This window comes from Triticum aestivum, chromosome 7A, assembly GCF_018294505.1.
Source record: "Triticum aestivum cultivar Chinese Spring chromosome 7A, IWGSC CS RefSeq v2.1, whole genome shotgun sequence".
Classification (NCBI taxonomy): Eukaryota; Viridiplantae; Streptophyta; class Magnoliopsida; order Poales; family Poaceae; genus Triticum; species Triticum aestivum.
In genome coordinates this window covers 480,705,269-480,711,193 of record NC_057812.1, presented here as the reverse complement: position 1 = coordinate 480,711,193, position 5,925 = coordinate 480,705,269, and the positions used below count along the sequence as shown (strand labels likewise).

General features: G+C 47.5%; 1 long non-coding RNA gene across 1 annotated transcript; it reads left to right on the top strand.

Moving 5' to 3' along the window:
- The first annotated feature begins 3,320 nt into the window (after positions 1–3,320).
- Positions 3,321–3,923, top strand: LOC123151267 (uncharacterized). The gene is made up of 2 exons (XR_006475592.1): positions 3,321–3,745; positions 3,865–3,923. It is a non-coding gene; the product is annotated as an uncharacterized lncRNA (long non-coding RNA).
- Positions 3,924–5,925: the final 2,002 nt, after the last annotated feature.

Below are 5,925 nucleotides of genomic sequence, written 5' to 3'. Positions count from 1 at the left end.
TTTAATAGGGGACACATCAATAACTTTTAGATCTTCATCTTTATTTTCCCCAAAACAAGAAGAACACGCTTTCACAAAACAATCTTTCTTAGCACGCATCCTAGCGGTTCTTTCTTTGCACTCATCAATAGAAATTCTCATGGCCTTGAGAGATTCATTGATATCATGCTTAGGAGGAATAGATCTAAGTTTCAAAGAATAAACATCAAGAGAAATTCTATCAACGTTCCTAGCCAATTCACCAACTTTAAGCAATTTTTCTTCAAGCAAAGCATTGAAATTCTTTTGCAAATTCATAAACTCCTTAACACTAGTCTCAAATTCACAGGGCATCTTATTAAAATTTCCATAAGAATTGTTGTAGGAATTACCATAATTATTAGAGGAATTACTTGTGACGCCCCCGATTTGACCGTACACTAATCATACACGCAAATGTGTACAATCAAGATCAAGGACTCACAGGAAGATATCACAACACAACTCTAGACACAAATTAAAATAATACAAGCTTTATATTACAAGCCAGGGGCCTTGAGAGCTCGAATACATAAGCTCGAATACACAAGAGTCAGCGGAAGCAACAATAACTGAGTGCAGACATGAGTTAGACAAGTTTGCCTTAAGAAGGCTAGCACAAACACAACATCAATCGGAAAGGCAAGCCTCCTGCCTGGGAGCCTCCTAACTACTCCTGGTCATCGGCGGTCTTCACGTAGTAGTAGGCACCTTCGGGGTAGTAGTAGTCATCAGTGGCGTCGTCTGGCTCCTAGGATCCGTCATCTGGTCGCAACAATCGGGTATGGGGGAAAAGAGGTAGCAAAGCAGTCGTGAGTACTCATCCAAAGTACTCGCAAGACTTACATCAGATCTAAACTGAGTATGCATCTGTATCAAAGGAAATGGGTTGTATCTGTGGACTAAACTGCAGAATGCCAGAAGAGGAGGGGGAAGCCGAGCCTATCAAAGACTAGCATCTTCAAGCATCTTGCAATATTTAGAAGAGTACAGATCAACATAATGTAAAGTAGTAGTAGTGTTATCAACCTCGGCCAGAGATCCCCTCTCGGCTCCCTGCGAGAAAGCAATCCCAGAGCCATACTATCCATTTCTCATATCCATTCATTTCTCATCACAAGTATCCAGTTCTAGTTGTATCGATCAGGATACAACTCCAAGTGTCCGTTACCATAGGACAGGCTATCGATAGATGTTTTCTTCCCTGTAGGGGTACACCAACTTACCCACCACGCTCGATTAACTCCGGCCGGACACACTTTCCTGGGTCATGCCCGGCCTCGGCCAAACAATACGTCGCAACCCGACCTAGGCTTACTAGAGAGGCAAGCACACCAGACTAAACCTATGCCCCCAGCGGTCATGGGCCATCTCCCAGGGAACTCCTGCACATTGCGTACACGGCTGGTGAGCAGACCTAGCTACCTCCTTCAACAAGGCAGGAGCTTACGCAGTCCAACCCGGCGCGCGCCGCTCAGTCGCTGACGTCTATTAAGCTTCGGCTGATGTATACGACACAGAACGCCCATACTATGCCCACGTGATGGTTACTGTTATCAGGCAAGAGGCCCCTCGGATCAAATATCCAAACCGTAGTGGATTAGGAGCACGCGGTAACAAGCAGAGACTCACGAAAGATGTGACCCCGTCGCCCCGTCTCGAGTACTTGCAGCAAGGGCTAAGAATGCCCGGCCACGCCTCGTAAGTATCTCACGGGCACCTTCCAGGTCAACCCGACTCCACATCACTCGCTATTAAGCTCGCACGGGTACCCCTCAGGGCCGACCCGTCTTTAGTAACATGGCTCAGTGCAAAGTCATAGTAACCATAGTAACTGTGTTCTAACACCAAGGGGAAACCCGAGGAATCACCCCCGGTGAATTCCACTCGATGTTGTCATCAAGGTGAACGTAAGAGGATCCACCCTCGAGGTTCACACTTGAGGGGTTGCACGACAGAGCCGTAACCGAAGTGGTTAAGGAGGAAATCACCCTCGATGATCATGATCGAATAGCTACACTACAGAGATCTCATCAGGAGTGATGTATGAGGTTCACCCTCGGCACTCGATAGTAACTCTGTGGTGTCGTGCAACTAGGGGGGCGATGTGCGGGGTCGGGGCCTGGACGTCGATCACGTTGATCGAGTCATCGAACATAAAGCGAGGCAACTGGGACAAGGTGGGGTCACTGATGGATCTCTAACCAACCTATACTATGCAGTTTAGGATAAGCAGGTAAGGTACGAAAGCATGTAACAACAACAGGCTATGCATTAGAGTAGGATCATACAGAAAGCAGTAGCAGTTCTAATGAAACCATGAGAGGGAAAGAAATGGGCGATATCGAAATGCTTAAGGGGGGTTTGCTTGCCTGGTTGCTCTAGCAAGGAGGGGTCGTCGTTGACGTAGTCGTACTCAGAGGCATCAGCGCCGGTCTCGAGGTCTACCGGAGAAGAAGAGGGGGAAGAAACAGTAAATACAGAGCACACAAGGCATCACAAACATAACATGGCAACAAGCGATGCTAAGGGGTGACCTAAGGCGGCAGTAGGTGATACCGGCAAAAAGGGGGGAAACATCCGGGAAAGTATTCCTGGTGTTTCGCGTTTTCGGACAAAAGAACCGAAGGAGGAAAGTTGCGTGTTTGCTATGATAGGGATGTGTGGTGGACGAATGGGCTGCGTATCCAGATTCGTCTCATCGTTCTGAGCAACTTTCATATAGAAAACATTTTCATCCGAGTTACTGTTTATTTTATATTATTTTTCAAAGTTTTAAAAGATTTTCCCATTTCTGGATTTAATTTAATTCGAAAATATATTAAATGCGATCGCTATGTCTACTCAGTTTTGTACCCAGACAGACCACACAGGGGCTGACTAGTGGGCCAGTTGACTGGGTCAACAGTCTAGTCAGCAGAGGCTGACTGGTGGGGCCCCTGCCGAGTCAGTAGGCTGACGTGTCAACCTTATCCAGTTACATAGTGGTATGGACCCACCTGTCATGGACTATTTATTCCAGAGGTTGAATTTAACACAGAGGTTAATTAAGCGGTGGGGGCCCGATGTCAGTGCCTAGGTTAGTTATTCTTAACATATTAATTAGTAGGTTAGTTAAGCAGTGTGGGGCCCATGGGCGGGGGGGTTAGGGGATAAACAACCTAAAATCTAGGAAGTGCACGCGCACTATCTGAACAAGTCGAGCGGCCGACTCGTGGCCGCACGATCTGATGCGTGTCGTCGCGATTCCCACCTACAGGTGCTGCTTGGTCAGGTAAAGACTCGCTACGCGACAAGCGATGCTTCTGCTTTTTCCCTGCCTCCTCTCCTTCCCCTCCTTCCTAGGCGCCGCCCCTCTCCTCCCCTTCCTCCCATGGCGCCACCCTGCTCCTCCCCTTCCTCCTCAAAATCTCTGCTGCTGCCGCGGATGGCAGCGACAAAGACGACGAAGTGGCTGCTGTGGAGGTCGACTTGTGCGGCGCGGTGTCTGTCGAGGCAGGGGCGGTGATTGCAAGGGAAGACGGCGCCGGCGAGGTCTGGGGCCGGCGCTCGGGCGGCTGCGACGAGCTGCCGGAGCAGGGTGGCGGCGGAGTCCAGGAGTGTGGTGCTCTACGGGCTTCTTGTGGGTGCGGGTGTGGCGCCGCGACTGAAACGAGGTGGCTGTGATCTCGTGCTGCTGCGTCTTCTGTTGCTACGAGCTAGTACATCTGTGGGACTTTGAGCGACGGTGAGATGCGTCCTCTTGCTTGTGTGGTGGTGGTGCTTCTCGATTCTGTTCTTTGGATCCACAAGTGACCAAAGTTTAGCATTGCACGAGGTTCAGCTTTCTTCTCCTCTTCCCTTCAGGTTACATGGTGTGTAGCTGCTGAAAAATGTGAATGCTTGCTTGGGAAATTGGGGATCAACTGATGTGTAGCTGCTGGACAATGCTAATATGCTTAGCTTGTTGGATTCGGAGACAGCGACGGTCGGTCCTGCGTTGCCCCTGTTGTTCGCTTGTTCGATTCAATCTACACAAACGCAGACTTTTCTATACTGTAACTATGCTTTTCTTTTACATTAAGGACGGAGGAGACATATTTGCCTAGTTGGATATGATCATCGGAAAGTTGTACACACAGTAATTGTTTTTGTTGGCATCTATAGTAGTTTTAGTTGCACACATAATTGTTTTTGGTTGGACACGATTATTGGGAAGTTACACACACGATGATCATTTTTGTTGGCATCTATAGTAGTTTTAATTACGCACATATTTGTTCTCAGTTGGATACGATCATTGGAAAGTTGCACACACAGCGATCATTTTTTATTGGCATCTATATTACTTCTAGATATTACGCACATAATTGTTCTCGGTTAGATTCGGTCATTCGGAAGTTACACACATGGTGATCATTTTTTATTGGCATCTATAGTAGTTCTAGTCGCACACATAGTTGTTTTCAGTTGGACACGATTATTGAAAAGTTGCACACACGGGGTTCATTTTTGATTGGCATCTATAGTAGTTCTAGTTGCACAAATAGTTGTTTTCAGTTGGACACGGTCATTGGAAAGTTGCACACACGGGATTCATTTTTGGTTGGCATCTATAGTAGTTCTAGTTGCACACATAGTTTTTTTCAGTTGGACATGGTCATTGGAAAGTTGCACACACGGCGATCATTTTTTGTTGGCATCTATAGTAGTTCTAGTTGCACACATAGTTGTTTTCAGTTGGACACGGTCATTGGAAGTAGTTGGCAGGGGCAATAGAAGTAGTTGCACAAAATCTGCTAGGCAGTTGGCCAGGGCAACAGATAAAGTTGCACATCTCACTGACATGGTTTTGTTGAATGGTGAAAAAATGCACATCCATAGACCATGAGGGTGCAGAAAAGTTGTCTACATGGAGTTGCACACTCTCGTCGGTATAGTCACACATGCATGGCCACAGAGTTGCACAATCTTATCGGCATAGTCGCACATGCATGACCATAGAGTTGCACAATATCGTCCGGATAGTCGCACATGAATTGCCGGGGGAGGTGCTCACGCCCGGCTGCGGAGTTGCGCACTCTCGTCGGTATAGTCACACATTGCATGGCCACAGAGTTGCACAATCTCGTTCGCATAGTCACACATAAATTGTCGTGAGAGGTGCTCACGCATGGCTGCGGAGTTGCACACTCTCGTCGGCACAGTCGCACATACATGACCATGGAGTTGCACAACCTCGTCCACATAGTCACACATGAGTTTTTATGGGAGGTGCTCATGCCCGGCCACGGAGTTGCACACTCTCGTCGGCGTAGTCACATATGCATGGCCACACAGTTGCACAATATCGCCTGCATAGTCGCACATGAATTGCTATGGGAGGTGCCCACGTCCGACCACGGAGTTGCACACTCTTGTGTTCATAGTCACACATGCGTGGCCGTGGAGTTGGAACATTCTTACAGGATAGTCCCTCAAACGCGGTTGTAGAGGCTCACACGCGCGATGACTACCAGGCAGTTGGCCAGGGCACCGGGGCAGCAGATGAAATTGCACATTTCAATTTTAGAAAGTAGTATGGGGTGGTGCCACTAATGAAAACTGCATGGCCTGGGCAACAAACGAAGTTGCACATCTCACTGGAAGGAGGCAATTTGAGGATGGAGGTACCATAGAGGAAAACTGCATGTCTACGGTGTACAAGAAAAGTTGCACATACCTGTCAGGTAGTTGCACATCGACGGCTAGTCAGTTACACAAAACGGGGACAAAATTGCACAAAAAAAAGTTTGTCAAAACATATCCATGCAGGATCTAGTTTCGAAGAGCACATCGCGAGGATTTTAGTGGTGAAAGCGGATCTTAATTTCGATATTTGGTTCAAAAGTTATGGTTTTTTTAAGAAACAAAAATTAAAAAGCAAAC